Genomic DNA, 13,435 nt, shown 5'->3' with positions numbered 1-13,435 from the left:
TTCTTTGGGTGTAAAAAAAAAGTAAACTGGCTAATTTGTGTTCATAACAAACTCCAAGGAAATATTTCATAGAACTACAAGAGATTGTTTATCACTTAGAAATGCTTGTTTTGGGACACAAACAGTCCCCTGTGTTTGGGGGAATCCCTCCAAGAGAGATGCCACAGAATCCATTTTGTTTTTTTAAAAAAATGGGATTTTTTCTTTTTTAAAAAATAGACTTTATTTTTTAGAGCAGTTTTAGGTTCACAGCAAAACTGAGAGGAAGGCGCGGAGGATTTCCCGCATACCTCCTGCCCTCACACATGTACAGCCGTCCCACTATCAGCGTCCCCTCGCGGGTACATTTGTTACAGTAGAGAATCTACATAGAAACATCATTATCACCCAAAGCCTGTAGTTTACATTAGGGTTTACTCCTGGTGGTGTACATTCTGTGGGGTTTGACAAATGTATAATGACATGCATCCGTCATCATAGTATCTTGCAGAATATTTTCACTGCCTTAAAAATCCTCTGTGCTCCGCCTACTCGTCTCTCCTTCTTCCCAACCCCCAGCAACCCACTGATCTTTTCACTGTCTCCATAGTTTTATCCATTTCATTTTAATTCTACACATTCCACACCGTTGGAAGTCCTGGAAGAATAAAAGTAGCATCCCAGTCCTCTGGGACTGCGCTCTGAATGTATGAATGTGCTGGAAACATAAATGCATCTGTTCCTGGGCAGTGTTCCTTTTTCCCTCGTCCTCCTGAGACTTGGGGCTCATGGAGGCAAAAGCTCAGGTGGTAGCATCTGGCCATGAGAAGACATCTTTTCAGGCTCTGTTTATCTTTGCCTCAGTACCCTCATCATAGTAATGAGGACGGACGGAGATTTAAAGGCAAATATGATCTAACAAATAGGCCAGACCACTTTCTAATCCATGTCCAGAACAAAAGATAGCACTTCCCAGAATTAGCTCACCAGGGGGAAACACCCTCATCTAGTTCTGTAAAGCCTTTCACGTTCTCTCGATATATATATATACATATATATATATATATATATATATGTATATATATATATATTTAAGCCTCTTACTTTTATAAGAACCCCTAAAGAGAGAGCCTTCAATATTTGGGCCATATTTTTTAATTTTTTTATGACATTTTTCATGGTCAAGAGCTTTAACAGACAGGACTGTCCAAACTAGAAACCTTAATAATTATTTTCGCATTAAAACTGAGCAAGAGAGCAGGAAATAATAGGAACCCCATCATTCTCGATATATTTAAGCTCTTTTGTATAAAGAGAAGATATGATGAAAAGGCAAAGGGTTTTATAATTCACAGAATACCATTATTTTTCATCACAAATATATTTGTACCCAAGCTATCACCAAACGTGACAAACAAATTCCTGAAAATCATGGACTATATAGAGTGTATATAATAGGTTGATTTTTCTATACACATAATGTTTGCTTGTGTTGTATATTATATAGGCACATGTTTTTGTGAATGTATTTATAAAAACATATATACATGTAATTTCACTGGTTAGCGGCCTCATTGAAATGGTGATGTGGGTCCTCAGCCTGGCTTGCTTTGTATCTCAGTACATCAGGTCTCAGTGGCAATTGAGTGGGAGCTGTCCCGTTTCAGAGTCCCTGAAGCCCAGGTTCGTGTTTGTGTATGGGGAGAGTTAATGAGAACAGAATGGCTTTCTTTCCCTGCTTCCCCAATCCCATCTGTTCAAACAAAAGGCTGAAAGGGAAAGAGAACGGAGACCCTGCTGGTCAAGGGCGGAGGAATAATAACACATATCCTTGGGCAACATTTCAGCACATGCAACCCTTTTATACTGTGCTAAAGCTTGTATTCAGACAAAAGGAAGTCAGGCCAATGTAGGTTCCATTAAAAAAAAAAAAATCATTATTAAAAAAAATACATTAGGCCCAAAGGCTAGTTGTTGTTGTTATCTTCAATGAGTTGCATTTATAAGTCTGGATTTAAAAATGGAAAAACATACATGGGAGGAGAAAGCCATCTGGTTGTAGTGAAATCTTCTGAGTAACCTACCTGTATGGGGAGTGGTAAAAGACCAATTTTCACTTACTTTGTGTGAAGTTCAAGGTCCTAGTAATTAACTTTATCACAAAAGGAGTAAAAGAAGGCACTTTCTGCTCTTCATAAAGAGAGTCTATGAAAACATTGTAATTTCCAGTGGTTAACAAGAGAACAGGATGCCCTCTGCCCCTTAGGTCAATGGCTTGTCAACAGAAACTCAGCAAGGAACTTACTAGAAGGTCAGAACTTTCCCTGGAGCAGTTCATTGAGCTTGACTGGCTCCTAAAGATGGCTTCTAGAGTGCCGATGGGGCACCTCAGGGTATTATTTTACGAGGTTTGTTGATGTTCTGATGCATGGTGCTACTTAGCAAGGCAGAAGAAAAGGCTTTTGGGGTATTACTCCACTGAATACAGGCCTGAGCTATTGGATGCTCCTACCACAGAGGGGAAAGTGAAGTTGCCATCAAATGATTAATTTTCTTTTATCTGTACTATAAACCTTACATTTTAATAAATCAGTCATCACAGTAGCTGCCTTGCTGTCACATACATACAGTGTTCTCATTCTTTTGGAAGTGTATGAAATTAATGCTATGTTCTTCGCATGAGTTAACTCAGATGCTATCACTCCAGTGACAAAGAAGATAAAAGCTGGAGAGATTCACGAACAGAGACTGCCAAGGAGTTAAGAGGTTTAGCTCACTACGTACTTGGGAAAGGAAAGAGACCACATCCTCAAAATACTTTCCGAAGGATGAATAAGAGAAAATAAAAGGCAATTATGAGTGTTAAGAAGTGCCATTTTCAGGGGTGCCTAGGTGGCTCTGTGGGTTAAGCTGCTGCCTTCGGCTCAGGTCATGATCTCAGGGTCCTGGGACTGAGTCCCGCATCGGGCTCTCTGCTCAGCAGGGAGCCTGCTTCCCTCTCTCTCTCTCTCTCTCTCTCTGCCCGCCTGTCTGTCTACTTGTGATCTCTTTCTGTCAAATAAATAAATAAAATCTTTAAAAAAAAAAAAAGAAGTGCCATTTTCAGATCTCCTGGGAGGTGTGAATGGCTGAGGAAATTTCATGAGGAAACACTATGAAGAATCCCTCAGAGAGACACACTGAGGTACGGAGAGCTAACTCATTTCCTGTAAGGTCCATCAGCTATCCATGAAAGGTGAACCAGACCTAAATTGTAAAGGAGCACAGATTCTGAAAACGAATTTCTATGAGGGGCCCTGAGGTTTTCGTAAAGCACACGTTTAGCCACTCTTGCCCATTTTGATAGCAATATGTTCTCGTAAGTGTTCTTTTTCATCGAGTAGGGAACATTCAATTATGCATGCAAATGGCAGAGAAAGCAGGAAAAAGACAGTCCAAAGCAGTGATTGATCAAAACCGTATTATCTGCCTTTCACCTGCCTCATATTATTCTTTTTTACAATGCATTTTCTTCCCTCATTATTTATTTTTGCTTGGGCTAATTTTAAAATGAGTTTTTATTCCCCAGGTACTTCGGTCAGTGTTGGCCCAGAATGAAAAACACACCCTTATAATCCACAGAGAATGTAATCCACAACATTAATAACTGGTGAGCTGACCGCATTCGCCTACCCCAGTTCCCTCCTCCATCCCTGAAGGAAAACCGGAATATAAATATACCTACTTTACAGAATAGATGAGTTTTTAAAGGTTTGGCTGCAAAAGAAATGTTTGGGTAACAGAATTGGATTCTGCCACAGATGTTCATCTGAAAAGTAAAGTTGTGTACTAGATAAACAGTCTCATTCTAGGGGATAATAGGAACCATTCTTAAAAGATAACAAGGCTTTAAAGATCATACGTTTGAAAGAAAGGTCGTCAAGGCTGATTGTTGGGTTACTGTCATGATTCTGTCCATGCTCAGTCAGAAGAGACAGATTACACTATGGTTGATACAGACTCCTTAGCCAGGACAAGGACTCCTCTGTCCCTGCCCCCAACCCAGAGATCTCAGGCACATTTAAGGAATGTTTGGTTAGTGCTTGCCATTGTTTTGTGTAAGACGGACCCCAGGCAAGTAAATGGGACCCCTTCCCTGCGCCATCCTGACAAAGCGTATATGATTTGAAAGAGTGGCTATCTTCTATGCATTTGACTTAAATTCAGATACATGGATGTACCCCGCCATCATTCATTTGGTGAGAAACTGAACGGAGGCTGCAAGTGATTTGGAAAGGCTGGCGCCCAGGTGCATGCAAGGGAGCAGATGACACAGTCTGCCAGGTTTGAGGCTTGGATATTTATTTATCCTGAGGGTGGTGAGGAGGCGCTGGAGGAGGTAAACAGAGACAGTGGGAACAGATCACCGCAGCAGTAGTGCTTGTCTTTATCTGGTTTAACTGAACTCTTCCTCACTAAATGAATGCGTGGCATTAGGAGATTCCTGTAAAGCAGCAGAAGAGAAAACAGGAGAATGGTAGAGCCAGCCCTCTACTCTTGGTATGAGCTGTCAGCCACATTATGGGGTAAAAGCAGAATGGACATACTTAGCTCTGACAAAAAGTCAAAAATTACAATTTTTCAGGACCCTTTGAAATATGAATTAGTAACATTAACTATAGGGGACAAACCATATATATATATTGTGTTTTCATGAAATGAGGTATCTTTTTGGCCAAGTCTGCCATGAAAATCTAATCGGGAAGGGGGTCAAAAGGTACAAACTTCCAGCTGTAAAATAAATAAATAAATATATAAATAACAAATAAGGGAATGTGATATACAGCAGCATCGTGGTTGTAGTCGATAATGCATTGTATATTTGAAAGTTGCTAAGAGAGAACTTAAAAGTTCTTATTGCCCCCCCAAATTTTTTTTAACTGTAAGGGGATAGATATTAAGTAGGCCTAAGATATTAACTAGATGTATGGTATTGATCACTTCAAAATATATATGAATATCAAATCATTATATTGTACACCTGAAATTAATATAATATTGTACCAGTTATCCCTCCTTTAAAAAAATTTAGTGGGGAAATAAACTGGGCATAGAATCATGACTTTGAATTATTATACTGTAATTTTTTTTTTTTAAGATTTGATTTATTTGACGAGAGAGAGGGATCACAAGCAGGTAGAGAGAGAGGGGGAAGCAGGCTCCCCCCTTAGCAGAGAGCCGGATGCAGGGCTCTATCCCAGGACCCTGAGATCACGACCTGAGCTGAAGGCAGAGGCTTAACCCACTGAGCCACCCAGGCACCCCACATTGTAAATTTTTAAATGAGGCTTGTTTGCTTTTTAATGAAGTCTTTCCAACTATGCTACTCTCACCAAAAATGTCATTATGAATTACAATATTAAAAGAGCTTGAATAGCTTTTATACCCTTAAAAGTGAAAATAATTTTAGAAATATTGATGAGGTTTTAGAAAGATTAGAATTATTATTAGAAATATTAATTAGAAATATTATTAGAATATTAATTACTATAATTTAACTAAGTCTTAATTACTATTAATTACATAGCAATATTATTAGAAAAATTATTAGAAATATTGATGAAATACTTCATCTTTTTCTTTTTCCCAGTTACCATAACCGTAAAACAGACCATCCCCAAATTTAGTAGTCTAGAACAACAACAATACTGATTTTACTCACTATTTTACAGTTAGGACTGTGCTCAGCAGGCATAGCTTGTCTCTGTTCCACATGGTGTCTCCGGGTCAGCTCAGAGGCTAGAATCCAATCATCCTGTCAGGGAGTTGAGGCCGACTGTCAACTTCCCTCCACCTTGGCCATCTACTTTTGCATGTCAGCTCAGGGCACCCAAGGCACACGTGCCAAGAGAGAGCCAAGCAGAACAGTATCTCCTTTTATGTCCTATCCTAGCCGGGTGGTTACAAACTTCTGTCCAGGTTCAAAAGGAGGGAACACAGACATCACCTCTCCTCAATCAAGGAATGTCAGTATCATGTTGTAAAAAGAATAGGTGAGGATAAATTATGTTGACATAGACATCTAAGAGAAATACGATTTTCACAGATTATCATTTTTATTATCTTGCTATGTTTTATGTGTTTTACACAGTACATCAGTATATGCTCACGTTTTACCCCTAGCTAAATATGTATGTATTTATAAAATTGTTAAAATGTTTTCTAAATTAGGGCATGTGATAAGAATTACTTGGAAATCTCTGATTTAGATAATTAAGGGCAAATAAAGCAATGTGGGTTTGCATACTGTGGCAGGCATGAAACATAATTTTAGCTTTTTGGTTCTTCCTTATTGGCCTTATACTAGCAGAGAAGTCAGTACCTTGCAAAAGCAGTGTTACTAGGACTCCTTGCCTGAATTAATCTCTTTCCCCTATATTCTGATAGCATATTATGCCTTTTGGTACCACATTGCTTTACATTTTTTTTCCCTCATTCAAATTATGTATGTAGATACCATACAAGACCATGTCTTACTCAGCTCTATAAACTCAACAGCAGTAGGATGCTTTGTATATAGTGGGTGCCCCCTCTCCAAACATTGAGTGGAATGGACTTGCCAGAGTTTTAGGGCCTTTCCTCTTGGGCAGGAAGGTGGTGGCAGGAAAGCTTATTAGCTTAGGAGGAGGGAAGAGAGAAGGGAGCATCCTCTGATACATGTTCCTCTGACCAGCAGCTCTCGCCATCATGTCCTATACGTCTTCCAAGCCGACTCTGAGAGGCGTAATAGTAAGTAGGCAGAGAAGATGACTAGGCCCTTAATCAAAAGGACGGACTGTAAATATTTGCCTTTCACCATTGGTACACCATCGGTACAGGTACTGGTGTCTTTGCTCGCATAGCTCAGGGTGAATAGCAATAGCTCCAGATTATCAGTTATGACATGTGTCACTGACAGAATACAACTTTGGGCCAATTAATTCTTGGTTTCCTCATCTGTAAAAGGGTGGAATTGTTTTAGTAAGTTCTCAGGTGCCCTGCAGCTCAAAATGGTGGTTCTCAAAACTCCTGAGATAGGACTCTGTGTAGGTGCTCATGATGGTGAAGTAAGAAAGAGTGGTGGTCCCGATTCATGGTCTAGATCCGGCATTGTCCTGCAGCCTATGGCTTAATGAAAACCATTGAAAGTAGAGGTTATTCCCCACTGCCTCACGTAGTACCTGGACCAACATAAGTGCTAGAATATTTGTTGAGTGTGATATAATAAAAAACACAGCTGGTCCCTGTCCTTGGTTCCTGGAACAGAGTTTCAAAAATCCTTGGAATTTCCTGTGTGATAGCAGAGTCTTTATTATCTTAAGAGCCCCTTGACCATACCTGAGTTTATGCTAATGAGGTGACTCTTGATGGGCCTTATTGAATAGTTTCAAGGGAGGAACTGGTCATGTCAGAAAAACCAAGACATGATTATGAGCAGAGTACTAGAAATTTCAACCCCACCCCCTGACCTCTGGGGAGAGAGGAGGGACTGGAGATTAAGTTCCATCATGTGACCAGTGATTTAATCAGTCCGCCAATGTAATGAAACCCTAGATAAAAACTGAAAACCAGTGCTCAGGAGAGTTTCCTGGTTGGTGAAGAAATGGATGTGCTGAGTAGCTCGCACACCCAGAGAGGGCAAAGAAGCTCTGTGGCTTTCCCCCAAGAACTTACCCTATGTTCCTCTAACATTTGGCTGTTTCAGAGCTATAGCCTTTAGTCATTCTAGTGAATTATCAAACCTGAAGGAGGGGTCATGGAAACCCCTCAATTTCTAGCAAACTTGCACAGAAGTGCAGGTATCCTGGGGTTACCACTTGCAACTGGTGTCTGAAGTTAAGGCGGTCTTGGAACCTTGCCCTTCATCTTGTGGGATGGCGTACTAGTTTCAGATAGGTCAGAATAAAAGGACTTTGCCCTTAACTTCTGGGGTAAGTCTCAGTAGTTAGTAGCAGAATTAATTGGAATTGTAAGACCCCCAGTGAGTGACAGAGAATTGGTGTTGGAACATTGTGTTTGCATAAATGATAATAATGGCATTAATGAGCACTTACTTTGTTCCAGGCACTGTTCTGAGCGCTTTACAGATACAGGTTCATCTAACCCTCACAATGAAATTATGAGACAGAAGACATCATCATCCCCATTTTACATGTGGGAAACTGAGGCATAGAGGTATAAGTAGTAAAATTTGGATTTAAACCCAAGCAATTTGGCTTTAGAGCCCGCATCCTAAACCACTCACCCCACACAGTCCCACAGCTCAGCTCTGTTTTCTTCACCCTCAGGCAGCTGAAACAAAACTAAGAGTCAGACATGAAGACGTTGGGCATATCTGATGGCAAATATTCAGAAATGTGGAAAGGATTTCTTTGAAGACACCTCATAAAAGAGGCTGTGATGTAGTTGCCAGTTCCCTGAGAATTGAAATGATGCCACATGCCTCATCTCAATTCAGATATTAAGTGTGAAATTTCTCAGACCCTATTAATCAAAGCAATCATCAGAATCAATATTCATTAAACAGCCATGTGCATGAACAAAAGTTCATCACAAAGAAGGCATAGATGCCACACCCAAGTTGGCTCTGCTTAAAAAGAAAGATAACACTAATGGAGACAAACCTTCCTTCCTGTCTTGAGGAAAGAGAGGGTGGAAGAGCGTTCCACTTATCCGAATGGATGTGAAGCACTCCTCATCTGCCCCTGTGCCCTCCTCATATCTCTTCATATGTAAAGTATTTTCTATTTGGAAGACAGCAAGACTAGATTAATAGCAGGGCTGGTGACCCCTATCTGTAAAGGGCCTTGGCCTCTCATAAAAATACTTAATAGAGTTCTTTCCCTTTAATTGCATGCCACAATCTTTGGGGGCCCATCCATCTCTATGGATGCTCCAGGCACTAACCTCCCTTTGTAATGTGGTTCTGCCTAAGTGTGGAATCAGCTGATGAGGCCAGGGGTCCCAAGGCAGTACACCATCTGGTCAAGGTCATGGGTGGCAGATTACCAATTAGGAAGCATGGCAGGGAGGATGTTGTGTGGCTTGGGGCCAGGAATAGATGGTGGAGCAGCCATTAGTAAGGGAACCAGTGTAGGTGTTGCAACAGATTAATACACAAATCTTTGCTCCCAGGGGATTCTGCATGAAATCTTAGATGTGGTCACTAGGAGCTTTCAGAGGTAGATAATGAAACAATTTTATTAAAAGATGAGCATGCACTTAGAGCAGTGAATCTCAAACTTTAATGTGCAAATGAATCACCTGGGTATCTTGTTAAAATGCAGTTTCTGATTCAGGGGGTCTGAGGTGGGCTTGAGATTTTGCATTTATAAAACCCAAGAGATGCTTGTGCTGCTGGGTCATGGACCACTCTTTGAGTAGCAAAGTATTAGAACACATTTTACTGGCTTCTTTCTTTCCTTTTCAGAATACCTCTTCTACAATAATCTGTATCATTGGAACATGGTTTCTGTAGACTTGCCTCCTACCGAACCCCTTGGATTAAATGAGATCCTTCTGGTATGTTAATGATGAAGAAGAAAGAATCGATCTCTGCACTTCATTTTTTCTTTTACTTTTCATTTGCATCTCAATTATACAAGTAATGCATGAATATAACCGGAATATTTCAGCCAACTCAAATACCATCATTTAATCTGTGAGTGCTTCCTTGTCTATCTCTAACATAAGGACTCTTTTAAGACTGCCAACCACAATACCATTATTATTCTCAAAAAGTTAACAATAATTTTTTAATATCATCTAATATCTAGTTCATGTTTAATTTCAGATAATGTCCCCCCCCCAAAATCTTTTTTTATGGTTGGTTGGTTTGAACCAAGATCTAAATCATATCTACAAAATTACATTTGGTTGGTTTGTATCTTAAATTTCTCTTTATCAAAAAAAAAAATTTTCTCTTTATCTCTAACAGTTCTTATTTTTTATTAATTATTTTTATTAACATATAATGTATTATTTGCGCCAGGGGTACAGGTTTGTGAATTGTCAGGCTTACACATTTCACAGCACTCACCATATCACATACCCTCCCCAGTGTCCATAACCCAGCTACCCTCTCCACAACCCCCTCTCCTCAGCAATGCTCTGTTTTGTAAGATTAAGAGTCTTTTATGGTTTGTCTCCTTCCCAATCCCATCTTGTTTCATTTTTTCCTTCCCTACCCCCCACACCCCCCACTCTGCCTCTCAAATTCTTCATATCAGGGAGATCATATGATAATTGCCTTTCTATGATTGACTTATTACGCTCAGCATAATACCCTCTAGTTCCATCCATGTTGTTGCAAATGGCAAGATTTCATTTATTTTGATGGCTGCATAGTATTCCATTGTATATATACACCACATCTTCTTTATTCATTCATCTGTTGATGGATATCCAGGTTCTTTCCATAGTTTGGCTATTGTGGACATTGCTGCTATAAACATTTGGGTGCACATACCCCTTCGGATCACTACCTTTGTATCTTTAGGGTAAATACCCAGTAGTGCAATTGCTGGGTCATAGGGTAGCTCTATTTTCAACTTTTTGAGGAACCTCTATGTTCTTTTCCAGAGTGGCTGCACCAGCTTGCATTCCCACCAACCGTGTAGGAGGGTTCCCCTTTCTCCACATCCTCACCAACATCTGTTGTTTCCTGACTTATTAATTTCAGCCATTCTGACTGATGTGATGTGGTATCTCATTGTGGTTTTGATTTGTATTTCCCTGATGCTGAGTGATGTGGAGCACTTTTTCATGTGTCTGTTGGACATCTGGATGTCTTCTTTGCAGAAATGTCTGCTCATGTCCTCCGCCTATTTCTTGATTGGATTATTTGTTCTTTGGGTCTAATAGTTCTTATTAATAGTTATTATTGTTTTACTGTTTCATCTCATTTATTTGCTTAAGAAACTAGATTATTTGCCCTGTAGAATTTCCTTCATTCTGAATTTGTCTGCGTGCATTGTCTTAGTGTCATTTAACCTGTTCCTGTAACCCTGTGTATTTGCCATTATTGGATAGTTAAAATCTAGACACTTAATTAGATTTAGTACTCTTTTTTTTTTTTCCAGTAGTACTGCATGAGTGGTGCTGTGTGCTTTCTACTCCATTACATTGGGAGAAACGTATGATGGATTGTTTCACTTTTCAAGATGTTAGGATTGACCACTGGGTTCAGATAATGTTAAACAGTCTATTCTAACCTGTTATAACATATTTGATGATCATGACTGTGGAGTTGCTACTTGCATCTGAAAACTATAGGTTGGGGACACCACTGAGCATTCTACCGGGCACATGACAGCCCCACAGCAAAGTATTATCTGCTCCAAAATGTCAGTAGTGCTGAGGTTGAGAAACACTGCATTAAAACAATCTTTTGTCTATTCACCAATTGTCACGTTCCACAGTACAAACTCTCAGACTTTTACGTATAATGTCTTCCAACTAAATTCCTAAAATTCCACCTTCAAACTCCTTGGACCCTTTCTTCAGAGTTATTCAAGGAATAGTTCTGGCATCTTCAAAATCAGAAGTCCCCGTTGTGTCTCTTTTACCAGCCAAATCTCTGCCTCCCAGTCCCAGCCTGGAGTACCATATTCCCTTTTATGTTGTATTTTAAACTCTGCTTTTCATACCTCATATTATTTTAGGAAATAGAGAACAGAAATATACAGAGCAACAAATGAAACAAATGAAAATCTCTCTCCCTAAAATACTTACTCTTTCCGAATAGTCCCTACATTCCCTTTTTCAGAGTTAAGGAAGGTCCCCCTAAGGTCCAGTTAACCAGGGCCCTTTTGGGGGCCACTTGCATCCAAAATTAAGAGAGTCCTACCTGACAGAAAGGTAGGATGTTTTAACCTTTATTAAATTGGAAAGCAAAAAGCTATGGCACCTCTGCCATCACTGAGTACCTTAAATATTCTGACGAAGGTAGTAGAAAACCCAAGTGATAAAGTCAGAGAGTTACAGAAGCTCTCAAGTTCTCTTTTCCTTTAAATAAAGAGTTGTCTCCAGGATCCTTTCCAGCTTCGGACTTGGAGTCTGTGTCCACTCTTAGGAACAGGGGGCTAGATTGAAAGTAGTCAGAGAGATGCCGAAGTGGGCAGGACAAGATGGAAATAATTACTTCCTAAGCAGAAGGCAGTAGAAAGGGAGATGGTAGCAGAAGGCATACTTTCCTCTTTTACGTCCTTCTCTGGAGATGGTTGTCTTTTTCCATTCAGGATCCTGGTCATACATGGAACGTTAGATCCTGAAGGGACCTCGATGGCCTGCAGTGGGTGCAGCATATCTCCTGACTCAGCCTACACCCTCATCTCTCAGTATGTTTTCTGTATGAGATGCTGGAAATTTCCCAAGCTTCCCTCATGGCTGGGGTCTTGCATACACTGACAGGTAGTGCACCAGCAGGATTTGAACTGTGAGGGAGGGGCTGTCTTCTTCCTGCATTGGTTGTTGTTGCTGAGCAAGGTCAAGGACAGAGGGGAGTCCTGCAGCAGTGTCAGTCTCTAGCTTCCTGGTGTATGGAGGTGGTTGTGGCGGAGCTAGCAGAGGATGTGGATCCTTGGTTAGCAGGCATGGCAGTGTGGACTTGAACTCTGCAGTTCTAGTGCTGGCTTTCTGGAACCCAGCCTAGAATCTACATCCCCACCCCTTATAGTAACTTGCTACCACCTCATTTCCTGTGTTCAATTCCTTTCTGCTTACAATACCCAGATTTCTGTTTTCCACCTGGAGCCCTGCCTCATATAAGGTCATAAACAGGTATAAGGTATAGAACCTCCTGTCTTGCTTGTCACTGATCTACATGCAGAACTGAGAGCCACAGTGCACTAGAAAGTAGGAGATAATGAAGCGGAAGCAAAACCAGCACGTGGCAGGGCCTGGAGAGCCTGAGTGGCTCTACAGATATGTGCAAGGATGGGTTCTAAGAAGTCATTAATTTACCTGAAATTTGTAAAAAGTTCCTAGTGCCTAGGCTTCAAGTTGATACCAAGAATGGGTCTGGACTGCAAGTTGAGCAGAAGTATCTGTTAATCTATATCCTTTTCGGGATAAATGTGAAGAGGAGGTGGATACCACTCATTAGAGATTATCTCATGTTCTGTAAATAAACAAACCGAGTGGTAAAGTGAAGGGGAAGATTGCACACAAATAGCTTCTATTCACATAAAATTGAACCTCAGGTTTCCTGGCTGTACTTCATACCCATTGCTGAGAAGCTTAATTTCCCTGTTGTATCGCAGCACGTTATTCGAATAACCTATAAATTTACACCACAGTGATGTATTACATTTCTAGGGCATACTGTAGAGTCTCACATCTGTTGTTCAGGGCAAATTCTGTTCTACAGAATCTGGAAATTGCCTGCAGTTATGGGTCCAATTTTGGCACTACTATCTGGCAAAAGAAACAAACTGGA

The 13,435-nt window shown here is 40.4% G+C and overlaps 1 long non-coding RNA gene across 1 annotated transcript; it reads left to right on the top strand.

The window, feature by feature from the left end:
* Positions 1 to 399: 399 nt before the first annotated feature.
* On the top strand, positions 400 to 13,045 carry LOC116600948. Its single transcript, XR_004289866.1, has 3 exons — positions 400 to 452; positions 6,017 to 6,026; positions 13,035 to 13,045. It is a non-coding gene; the product is annotated as an uncharacterized LOC116600948 (long non-coding RNA).
* The last annotated feature ends 390 nt before the right edge of the window (positions 13,046 to 13,435 follow it).

This window comes from Mustela erminea, chromosome 10 (genome assembly GCF_009829155.1).
Source record: "Mustela erminea isolate mMusErm1 chromosome 10, mMusErm1.Pri, whole genome shotgun sequence".
In the NCBI taxonomy this organism is placed as follows: domain Eukaryota; kingdom Metazoa; phylum Chordata; class Mammalia; order Carnivora; family Mustelidae; genus Mustela; species Mustela erminea.
Note: the sequence above shows the minus strand (reverse complement) of the source record. Positions and strands in the feature narration are given on the sequence as shown.